Source organism: Tamandua tetradactyla, chromosome 1, assembly GCF_023851605.1.
Source record: "Tamandua tetradactyla isolate mTamTet1 chromosome 1, mTamTet1.pri, whole genome shotgun sequence".
In the NCBI taxonomy this organism is placed as follows: Eukaryota; Metazoa; Chordata; class Mammalia; order Pilosa; family Myrmecophagidae; genus Tamandua; species Tamandua tetradactyla.
In genome coordinates this window covers 105,302,150-105,314,800 of record NC_135327.1, presented here as the reverse complement: position 1 = coordinate 105,314,800, position 12,651 = coordinate 105,302,150, and the positions used below count along the sequence as shown (strand labels likewise).

The window sequence follows — 12,651 nt, the reverse complement described above, 5'->3', positions numbered from 1 at the left end:
AAGACAGGTTGACTTAAGTTATATTAATCTCAATCAGCCTTTCCTGTATGTGTATTTAAATAAGAACAACTATCACTGGACGTGAAAATTGATATGTTGTTTAAGTATACATCAAACTTTGAACAGTGGCATTTCACATTGGAACGGCCTTACAGGTGTAACCGTCTAGAGGTTAGGTTGCTGATTCTAGAGCAGACTGCAGAAGTTCCAACTCGAGCTTCATCAACTACTAACTACTCTAGGTGGAGCAAATGACACAATTCTGCCAAACCTCCCTTTATTCGTGCTAAATGTGAAAAACAGCTGTAAATTTTGTTGGATTGCCATGAGATTTAAATGTCCTAATCCACAAGTGTCTAGCATAATAGGAGCTGGATAACATACTAAGATCTTGGTACTTCAGTAACTTTGTTCCCCTTGATCAGAGCCTGCTTCACACTTAATTTCACATTTAAATAATGAATAACTTTTCTCTTCAGTAAATAAAAAGCCCTAGAACAGAGCTTCCACCCTTTTTCATGTCTTAGCACGCCTGGAAAATGGCAATAAATCCTCAGTCTAGATCATTACAGGAGCCAGTGCCGGCTGTTCCTACTGACCCGAGAACTGAGACCAAAGAGTAGAATCGGTTCAGCTGCAACCCATTCATAGCTGGTGGGCAGCACCAGTTTGGGAAATTCTTTGGGGGATGCTATGAGTGTGTTATTCCTCTTCTGCCCCTCCCCTTCTTTTCATTCTATCTTGTTTTACTGTAAGATAACCCTTAAAAAAAAATCTATTTCAGCTAAGGATTCATCAACTTGAAACCAGCTCTCGGTATGGATGATCAAGGTGACTTCCTTTCCCTAGAATTGTATTGAGGAGAGATTTTGATTGGGGGTGCTTCTGAAAAGCTTGTCTATGCCTGAGGCCCCTATAACTTTAGTTCCCACCCCATTATTAGCCAAGCCCATCAATCAAGAAGCAAAAGTAAAAACAATTGGCATTTCCTAGTAGCCTACAAGGGACTGGACTCTCTTTTCACTTTTCCATTGGACTTTCCTTTCATTGGAATCAGTATGAAATAAACAGCAATACAAAATGTTTCTTTGTCTTTGTCTTTTAACAAACACTGAGAATATGTGTTTGGATTTTTGCGTTCTTTCTTCAGTTCGGTGAATATTAAAAAACATGGAAGGAGAAATCCTGCAATGCTTACTTAAGTAAATTGCTTTCTGGTTTTGAATAAGTCCTCAGTTCTCTATTACCTTCATTTAACATAAGGAATAAGTATACTGAATATTATATTTTCTTTGTTAGAGAAGTTGTGCATTTATAGAAAAATTATACATAAAATACAGGATTCCCATGTATCACCCCCAGTATTAACATGCTCGTTGGTGTGGTACATTTGTTACAATTGATGAAAGCACATTTTTATAATTCTACTATTAACTAGTTCATGGCTTAACTTTGGGTTCACTATCGTGTTGTGCAATTTCCTTGGATTTTTAAAAAATTTTTTATACTAGTAATGTATAAAAAAACCTAAAATTTCCCCCTTTTAGCCATGTTCAAATATATAATTCAGTGCTCTTAATTATGCTCACAATGTTATGCTACCACTGCTATTATCCATGACCAAAACTTTACCATCATCTCAAATAGAAACTCTGTATATTGTAAGCCTTAATCCACTATTCCCTGCCCTTCCCTGCCCTCTGGCAAACTATATTCTAGCTTTTGACCCTATAAATCTGCTTATTCTAATTAGTTTATATCAGTAAGATCATGCAATATCTTTTTGTGTCTGGCTTATTTCACTCAAAATAGTGTTATCAGAATTCATCCATGTTGGCAAAACTATACAGTTGCACTTCCTTTTGATGGCTGAATGATATTCCATTGTGTATATATGCCCCTTTTTGTCTATCTATTCATCAGTTGATGGACGCTTGGGTTGCTTCCATCCTTCAGCAATTGTGTATAATGCCTCTGTGAACATGGGTGTGCAAACACCTGTTCGACTCCTTGCTTTCAATTCTTTTGGATAATGCCTAGCAGCAGGATTGCCAGGTCATATGGTAATTCTCTACTTGATTTCCTGAGGAAACATTGAACTGTCTTCCGCAGTGGTTGCACCATTTTATATTTCACAAACAATGAGTTAGTGTTCCTATTTATGTACAACTTCTCCATCAATTTGTAATTATCTGATTTTTTAATAGTAGCCATCTTGTGGGTGTGAAATTATTTTGGTTTATTTCCATTCACCTGATGGCAAATGATGTTGAATATCTTTCCATGTACTTTTTGTCCATTTGTATATCTTCTTTGGAGAATTGTCTATTCAAGTCTTTGACCTATTTTTAAATTGGCTTGTTTGTCTTTTTGTTCTTGAGTTGAAAGATTTATTTATATACTCTAGATATTAAACATATTAAATATTTTGTTTCTGAATATTTTCTCCCATTGTTTAGGTTCTGGTTTTCACTTTCATGTTAAAAACCATTGAGGAACAAAATTTTAATTTTGATGAGGCCCCATTTATCTACTTTTTCTTTTGTTTCTCATGCTTAGGATATAAGGTCTAAGAAACCATTGCCCGACAGAAGGTCCTGAAGATGCTACTCAAGGTTTTCTTCTAGGAGTTTTATAGTGCTGGCTCATATATTTAGGTACTTGATCCATTTTGAACTGATGTTTGTATCTCATGTGAAGTAGGGGTCAACCTTCATTGTTTTGCCAATGGAGATTACATTGTTCTCCCAGCACCATTTGTTGAAGTCTATTCTTTCCCAATTTATTTCTGTTCTAGTGCCAGCACCATGTTATTTTTATTACTGTTGCTTTATAATAAGTCTTAAAAATGGGAAGTGTGAGATCTCAAACTTCATTCTTCTTTATTAAAATGACTTTGGCTATTTGAGGCCTTTTCCATGTAAATTTGAAGATCGGCTTTTCTATTTAGGTGAAGAAGGTTGTTGGAATTTTTATTGGGATTGTGTTGAATCTATAAGTCTCTTCAGGTATAACTGACTTCTTAACAATATTTAGTCTTTTAATCCATGAACACGGAATGTGTTTCCATTTATGTAGCTTTAGTTTGATTTCTTTTAACAATGTTTATAGTTTTCTGTGTATAAGTCCTTTACAAGCTTGGTTACATTTATTCCTAGATAATTGTTTCTTTTAGTTGCTATTTTAAATGTATTTTTGTTTCTTGATTTCTTCTTCTAATTGTTCATTACTAGTGTATAGAAACTACTGATTTTGGGGTGTTGCTCTTGTACCCCACCACTTTGCCAAATTCATTTATTAGCTCTAGGAGCTTTTCGTTGTGGAGTTTTAGGATTTGCTGCATATAGGATCAGGTCTTTTGCAAATAGGGGAACTTTTACTTTTTTTCTTTCCAATTTGTATGCCTTTTATTTATTTTCCTTCTCTAATTGCTCTGGCTATAACTCACAGGACAATGTTGAATAATAGTGGTGATAGTGGGTATCCTTGTCATGTTTCTACACTTGGAGGAAAGCTGTCAGTCTTTCTTACCTAAGTGTGATGTCCTTAATGATGTTGAGCAGTCTCCTTCTATTCTTAGCTTTCTAAGGCTGTTTATCAAGGGATGCTGGATTTCGTCAAATGCCGTTTCTGCATTGAGATGATCATGTATTTTTTCCTTTATTCTGTTAAAATGGGTTATTGCATTAATTGATTATCTTATATTGAACCACCCTTGCATAACTGGGATAAATCCCATTTGATCATGATGTATAGTTGTTTTAATGTGCTGTTGGATTCAGTTTGCTAGTGTTCCATTGATGGTTTTTGCATCTTTATTCAGAAGAGATATTGTTCTGAGATTTTCTTTTCTTGAGGTATTTTTATATGACTTTTATATGAGGATGATGTTGGCTTCATGGAGTGAATTGGTCAATGTTCTTTCCTCTTTAATTTTTTGGAAGAATTTGGGCAAGATTTTTGTTCATTCTTCTTGGAATGCTTGATAAAATGCCTCTGAGATTTTTATTTTAAATTATTTTAAAATTCCTCTGAGATGCCATCTGATCTCAGTCTTCTTTTTGTTGGGAAGTTTTTTATTATTGATTCATTCTCCTTGCTAGTTATTAGTTTGTTGAGATCTATTTTTTCTTGAATCAAAAGGGTTAGTTTTTGTGTTTCTAGGAGTTTGTTCATTTCATTTAGATTATCCAATTTGTTTGCATACAGTTGTTCATAGTATCCTCTTAAACTCCTTTTTATTTCTCTGAAGTCAGTAGTAATGCTCCTTTTCACTTCTGATTTTAGTTATTTGTGTCTTCTCTTTTTTCCTTGTCAATATAGCTAAGTTTGTTGATTTTACTGATCTTTTTCAAATAACCAACTTTTGTTTTTGTCAGTGCCCTCTATTGTTCTTTGTTTTTATTTTAATTCTCTATCTTATCTTTACTCTAATCTTTGTTGTTTCCTTCCTCCTTCTTTCTTTGGGTTTAGTTTGTTCTTCTATTTCTAGATCCCCTAAACTTGAGGTATGGTCTCTGATTTTAGATCTTTCTTCTTTTTTAATATAAGCATTTAGACCCATAAAATCCCTCTTAGCACTGCCTCTGCTGTATCCCAAATGTTTGGTATGTCGGGCTTTTATTTTAATTTGCCTCAAAATACTTCCTAATTTCCCTTGTGATTCCTTCTATGATCCATAGGTTGTTTAAGAGTACATTGCTTAATTTCCATATATTTGTGAATTTTCCATTTCTCCCTCTGTAAGTGATTTCTAGTTTCATTCCATTGTGGTCAGAGAAGATACATTGTATAATTTCAGTATTTTTTAATGTATTGAGACTTGTTTTGTGGCCTACCACATGGTCTATGCTGGAGGACGATCTGTGTGTACTAGAGACGAATGCATATTCTCTGCTGTTGGGTGAAATGTTCTATAGGTATCTATAGGGTCTAGCTGGTTTAGAGTACCATACACGTCTTCAGTCTTCTCTCTAGATGTTCTAACCATTACTGAAGGTGATGTGTTGACATCTAATGTTAATGTAGATAAAATAAGTAAATGTTATTTATTTTGGGTCTCTGCTGTTAGATGCATATATATTTATAATTGTAATATCATCATGTGAAATTCACCCCTTTATCGGTATATAAAGGACCCTGTTTGTTCCTTGCAACAGTTTTTGACTCAAAGTCTATTTTGTCTGATATTAGTGTAGCTACCCCAGCCTTCTTTTGGTTTCTATTTGCATGGTATATTTTTCCACCTTTTCACATTCAACCTACCTATACCTTGGAATTGAAGGTAAGTCCCTTGTAGCATATCACTGAGTCATGTTTTTTAATTCATTCTGCCAATCTCTGCCTTTTGTCTGGCATTTACATTTACATTTAACTGCTGATAATGCAGAATTTTCTTTTGCCACTTTGCTATTTTGTGTTTACAAGTCTTAGACATTTTGGCCCCCAAATCATCCTTTAATGCCTACTTCCATACTTATTTGGCTTTGTATTGTACCATTTTGAGACTCTTCTCAGTTCTTTCTGAATGTTTTTTTCATATATTTTCTTTGTGATTATCATGGAGTTGAAATTTAACATCCTAAACATAACAATCATATTTGCTTTGATCCTAACATAACATACAAACACACTGTCCCTATACCCTGCCATCTTTTTTGTACTTATTACAAATTATATCTTTGTACACTGTATGTCCCAAACCATCAAATATAAAAATATGCAAAGAAAATACATATTTTCTATGCATTTGCATTTTAGCACCTGTATGAAGCAAGAAGTAGAGTTACATAATAGACAATAAAATACAATAGTACTACATGTATAATTATCCATATGGTTATCTTTACCTTTATTTCTTTGTGGTGCTTTGATCCACTCTTTTCTCAGTGTGAAGAGCTGCCTTTAACATTGCTTGTAGGGGAGGTGTAGTGATGACAAATACCGCAACTTTGTTTATCTGTGAATGGCTTACTCTCTCCCTCATTTTTGAAAAAACAGTCTTGCAGAATATAAAATTCTTGGTTGACAGTTGTTTTCTCTCAGCACTTTAAATATTATGTACCATTGTTTTCTTGCCTCCATTGTTACTGATGAGAGATCGACACTTAATCTAGTAGGGATTTTCTTGTACAATAACTCTTTGCTTTTGTCTTGCAGTTTTCAGAATTCTCTCCTTGTCCATAGCACTGGAGAATTTGATTACTATGTGACTGGGTCTGTTTCTATTTGAATTTATCTGATTTAGGGTTTTGGGGGGCTGCTTGCATGTGCATATTGATGTCTCATTAAATTTGAGAAGTTTTCTACCATTATTTATTTGAGCATTCCTTCTGCCTCTTTCTCTCTTTCTTTTTCTGGGACTTCCAGAATGCATATATTTGTATACTTTTTGGTGTTCAAAAGGTCTCCAAGACTCTGTTCTTTTTAATTCTTTTATCTTTCTGCCCCTGATCATTTCAGTTGTCTTGTTTTTTAGTTCACTGATTCTTTCCTCTGCCACTTCTAATCTTCAGTTGAAACTGTCTAGGGAATTTTTCTTTTCAATTATTGTGTTCTTCAACTACATTATTACTCTGGAAAAGTATTCCCACATTGTTCATTCATTGTTTTCCTCATATCCTTTAGTTTCTTTTTTATGTTTTCTTGTATCTCCTTGAGCATTTTGAGGATTATTTTAAAGAATCTGGTGATTCCGAAGTCTGGTTCTCTTTGTTGGTAGATTCTGGATTTTTATCCCATTCCTTTGGATAGAACATCATTTCCTGTTTCTTTTGTGTCTTGTAAATTTTTTTGCAAACTGTACATTTTAATATATTGAAGTGTTAATTCTGGGATTTAGTCCCTGGGCTATCCCTTAAATTTGATTCCAGCTAATGATATGACAGAGATTTTCTTGAATACCAAGAGCTAATGTAAACCAACCAACCAAGGTAAAAAGCATCTTTCCCTCTCGTTGCAAATTGGCTCTGCTTTGGCTGGTGGTCTCTTTCAGAGTTTAACCCTCCTATCAGGCAGACCAGCCAGAAGCAAATGGGAAGTACAGGGTCCTTCTGTCTAATCTAAGCCTGGGTGGTGCCAGAACTGGAGAGCCTGCTGCTTCTTATAGGTTGTGATTGCCAGGGCCCCAGGAGTTTTCAATGTACAGTCCAATAGAGTTTGAGAGCATACCCCCTCTACTCGCTTTGGAAGAGAACTCACAATCATGGAAGCACTTTCAAGTGACTTAATGGGGATAGTCCTTTGCCTAGGATGTTTCAACTTAATTGTTTCCCACACTGTCCTAGCTGTCTGCTAGTGGCTTCTCTGTCCACAGAACAAACTCTGGGAGGGCAAGCCTGAGACATGTCATTCCCTGGCTCTCAGATATATTGGCACTGACATATACACACACCACTGTGCACTCAGGGGCCACTCTGCTCCTCTGGAACAGGGTCAAGGACCCACAGTGAGCACAGGCTGGCACCATGCTGTATGTGGAGGTGTCGGGAGGGGCCAGCAAGAGTGATAGGAACTTCTCCAGTGGTGTTTGAAGCTGCATTTTCTTAATTCAGCACTTGTGCAGTTAATGCAGCCCTTTAACTATTTTCTTTAGTTTTGAGGATGGTTGCTTTCTTTAAGATTCCTGTGCCACCTTTGTCCCAGGTAGCTTGGAACACTGGCCACCCTCAGAGAGGGCACCCAAAGATCTGAAGTACCTGATCCAAGGGATCAGACTCACACACCTCTGGAGTTGGGGGACTAGTTCTCTGTGTCCCAACCTGGCACCAGCAAGCTGCTGGCCAAGAATCTGGGGGAGGGGGCCAGTTGCCTCCTCAGGAACGGTGAAGCTCACCAGTCCTTAGCATGGTTTATGAGCCTCTTCCTCCCACTCCACCCTGGGTGCTGCGCAGGGCTCCCCTAGACTGCAGGTTCCAAGTGGTTGATTCACATAATTCCTGACAGCTCAATGGTTGTCAGTTGAGGGACTGATTCCTGCAGCTTCCCACACTCCTCAGCTGGTAGTGCAAGTCTTTCTCTGGTGGTTTTTGAGATTTACTTGTTATCACTGATTTATAGGAATTTGATTATGTTGTGCCTTAGTACAGTTTTATCTGTGCTACCCTGCTTGGAGTCACTGAGCCTCTGGTATTTGTGAGTTTGCATTTTTTTAAATTTTAGAAAAGGTCAAATGTTATTTCTTCTAATAATTTTCTGCATCTTCTCTTTCCTTTTGTTTGGAGGCTCCAGTTACTTGTCAGGCAAATTTAAATTTTCTCACAGTCCAGTAAGACTCTGTACATTAGTTTTCATTCTCTTTTTTCTCTGTAGCATCTGTGTACTGGCTACCACAAAAGTAATATTAAACACACACACACATATTGACTACTGTTTGCATTTTATATTGAGTGTTTTTGTTTAAACATATAAGCTATTATCTGTACTGATTTGAAATTTTGTGTAAATAAGTTAAAATTACCTTGCAATCTTCTAATTCAGGGACTCTGTGAAGCAGTTTCCTTGCTTTTATTTTTCCACACAATGCTTAGTGGTTGGCCTCTTTATCCGCATGACAATTACTATTTCATAGTTCCTATTCTTTCATTTAAAAATCTATTTAACATTAAAAATGTCAATGAAAACTATGAATGACAGAAAAGAGTGACACTTACCAACCCAGGGGAATTCTTCTAGAAAAGTATGGATGTACTTGAAATAATGTTGCCTTAAACAAATATCTATAACTGCAGTGGCAATCTCAGAAAAACATGCTATTGGGTGAGAAATTGTGGGGCCGCTGGGAGGAGAGTTTTCTCAAGAGATTCCAAAGATCTTTATGCCTTTTTTTTCTTTCTTCCCAGTTTATCTTTTCATCTTTAGATGGGGAATGAGATGGGAAGAAGTGGTAGAAAATGAGTATTAGCTTTTATTTTAACTTGGATTCAGAACTACTGAAGTCTTAATTTTATTTGGTATAGAAATATGTCTTAAAGCAATCAGAATATTAGCTTAAGTTAAGGTGTTGGTAAATCTTGGCAAGGAGGTGGGGAGGGGTTTGTTCTTTTTCATTCCCATTAATCACCGTGGATTTGGGGATGGCTCCTACCGTAAATTAGAAAGTTTCTAGCCTTTTGACATTAAAGTTCAGGACCGGAGAGTTTATTCAACTTCTGATTCTTGGAGGGTGTGTTGATACTGTGTATTTTTTAATGGTTACACTTTGCCTTGACTAGTATAAAAGATTTACTGTTACAGTTTGTGTGTGGCCAGGCAATGGCATATGGAAAAGCTGTTTCCTGCTATTTAATTTAATTAGCCCAATCACGTGCCAGCCTTGGGGCATGTCACTCTGGACCTCTGAGGCTCTTTGTCTGTCAAAGAGATGGACAATATCTTCGCTTTGTTTGGTCGCTCCTCATGCTGCAGATAAAACCACTGAAATACTGACTGTTTGTTTAACCAAAACTTTGCATTTTTACCATTTGGCTTTGATTTTGTTTTTTGAAAGAAGATGACATTTTGGCCTTGGGGAACAGAAAAGGAAATATTGAGGATATGAAGAAGAGCTGTGGCTCTTATGTGGCTTAATGTAGGGTTGAGAATAGCGTCATTTTCTTATCAGAAATGAGCTTTGTTAGTAGAAATTCAAGACAGTCTTCTTTGGATCATTTTATTTGAAGCTACCTTTTTTGGTCCACATATATTTCAGTGTGATGGTCATCATTTTGCCAAATCTCTAAATCTTTTGGTGAAATCATTACTTAGGAAGAAAATATTTTGTTTGATGCTTTGGATAAAAATAGGTTTGTTTTCATTTGTTTTGTTGTCACAGAAAAGATAATGATTAACATTTTTTGCCACTTCAAGAATTGTCCCCAAAATAATAGCCTTTCCTTTCAAGATCAGAGATCTATTTTTTTTTATTTTCTTTTACTATAAATATTTTCAAATTTTAAAGATTCTATTTAGTCATATCCAACACAGTTTTATATTCCAAATAATTTGCAAGTTTTCAAAGCAATGAAAACCTTAGAAAAGAAATAGAAGGTTAAAATATATGCTGTTGTTGAGAAACCTGATTTGCAATGAGAACTGAGGCCTAAATTTCCAGCTGAATTAACAGCAGCTCCCATGAATCAAAATGACTAGTCCAAGGTGACAAACTTTGATTATCCAGATTTTTATACACAGTCCAGATTTTCAGTTCTTTATTGGTTGTAGACACGTGCAGTTTAGAGCTGCAAGAAGATTTGCATGTGGACTTAATTGCACACTGAGAAAGTTAAATTCAGTCTCATCAAGGGCCAGTGTCTGCTTTAGTTAGTGCCAACCACCGCCCTAGGTGCCAGGATGCAGCCATTACCCTGATAGTTCTCAGCTTTGCGGCAAACCCACAGGGCCTCTACTTATTAAATTAAAGTCAGTCTCAAATGAAATATCCTCGTTCTGAAGCTAATAACACTCCTCAAAGTTATTAGGAGTTTGGGAAAGAACCATTGGGAAATTTTACTTTGATAAGATTTGCAATAAGTTCTTCCCCTCTGATATTTTTATAATAAAAAGTTAAATGGTTGAAGGAAAATTGAAACATAGATATGTAAATCCTCTTAACACTATTTTTACAGCATAATTTGCATTCATAATACAGACATTTATGATGACCACATATGCAATGTGTACGTCTTCTATGATCTGCATGCATTTTACATTTTCTTTAATGACAAGTAAACAATGAAAAAGTGAAAGTTATGCTGAAAACATCTTTGCAACCACACTTAAATCCTCAATCCTTGCATCAATTTTTAGACTTATTGTATTATGTAATTTTATATGTATGATTAATGTTCGCACTTGTATTTTATTTTAAAGGTGTATTTAGAAACACACACACACCAAATAGTTTTTAGAATAAAGTAATATCTATTTAAGAAAATTAATTTTACTAGAAACTTTTTCAAAATGAGTATATTTTTGATATTGAGAAACTTCCATATTCAGTAAAGAAACAAAAACTTGTGGTAGAAATACAGTAAGTTTTCATAAAGCTCTGCTTTTCAGTAATGATATTTACTGAACATAAAATATAGCATGACTGAAGTTTGAAATTAAATTAGTAATGAGATGATAGCTAGTTTAGGGATAGAGATCCAGTAATGAAATAACAGTTAATTTAGGGATAGAGAGTGGCTTAAAATAATCTAAGGAAGTCATATTATTTAGTTAACTTAAAGTAAGCCTCTTGAATATAGGTGTTAAATTGGTGCAACGTTGTTTCTGCTAGGAAATATAAACCCTCATGAAATTCTTTTTTTTTCCACAAAAACTAACCATAAGGAAGGATAATTCTGCAATTTTTAAATAGGTATTTAGAAAATAGACGCTGTTTCAAAAGGGTCCTTATAATTAAACTTACTAATTAATTGGATTTGCTGTAAACCTTAATCCAAATTTCCTTGTACATCATCAAATGGTTTGATTTCATGTACACTCAGAATGCATGACTATGTGTGCAAATTGGCTTATGTCCCTCATCTATTATTTTTCATTTCAATTTAGCCTAGTAAACAGAAATTGTTCAGAGCAATTCATTAAATGTATCTTCAACAACTGTCACGTGCCCAGGCATTGTGCCAGGGACTGAGAAGGCAGACATGGAAACCACAAAGAATGTGGGAGCCATAGGGCCTTCTAAATTTACAGTCTCTTGAAAAATTAGATGGGTAAACAAGTGATGAAAACATAGTATCATCTGTGCTACTGTGGTCAAAAGGTATATAAGGCACAAATCCTGTATAATCCTCGATCAGGATCTTACAGCTTCTAAGCCGCTGAACTGTGATTGACACCTATGGCCAGTGTCCATGTCCTTTGAAGGAGAGTTCAATCCTGGATTTGACATATACATAAATATGTCTTATGTGATATTTGGCTACTGAATTAGACTGCTGTATTCCCTTTGCCCGCTTTCCTGGTAGTATCATGGAAAATTCCCCCCACCAAAGTCAGGTTCAAAAGCTGGTATTCTGGCTGTTTATGTAATAGTTTCTCTTGTTTTTAATCAGTTGAAATTTGAATGGAAATGGTTTGTTCTGCAATATGCTCTTCTCTGTTCTATGTGGTTTTCTTTTCCTTGTTGCTTTTCCTCCTCAAGGTCCTACAATTTCTTTTTTCTGCTGAATGAAATAGGATTGAATCTCTCTTTGAAGATAATTTATGGAGGAGAAACTACCTCCACCCTCTCTGTGGCTTACCACAACCTCTAGGAAGGTTAGCTGGAGTACACTGAAATAAAACGATGCTGGCCACAGCAGCAATTCTCTTGCTAAAAAATCCCCTGGTGTTTCAGCAGAAAGCTCATAAAATGAAGTGTCAGCATGCATTACTGACTTACAGTCGTGTGTCCGAGCATTTCACTCTTATGCATTTACCTGAGGGAAGCAGCCTGCCCAACCAGGCTGGCCTGTGTGATGAAGAAGTGAAAATCAAAAAAAGACCTTGTTCTTGGCCACTTACAGAATCTCTAGCTGTTCTGTGCCTCAGTTTTCTCCTTTTTCATTTGAAAGTATTAATCTTGACTTACTTTTAATTGTTAGCCTTTACTCACTCAACCTGACAAGTAAAGGTGATATAATTCACAGCTTCGTTGACAGCTGTTAGGCCAATGCTGAATGC

The 12,651-nt window shown here is 35.7% G+C and overlaps 1 protein-coding gene and 1 long non-coding RNA gene across 17 annotated transcripts in view; one reads left to right on the top strand and one right to left on the bottom strand.

Annotated features, from left to right (window-relative positions):
- Positions 1-12,651, top strand: part of HDAC9 (histone deacetylase 9) — a 970,134-nt gene that overhangs the window by 654,240 nt on the left and 303,243 nt on the right. The window lies entirely within an intron of this gene.
- The window catches only part of LOC143651486 (uncharacterized), a 57,353-nt gene that overhangs the window by 22,931 nt on the left and 21,771 nt on the right, over positions 1-12,651 (bottom strand). The gene's annotated exons all lie outside the window — the stretch shown is intronic.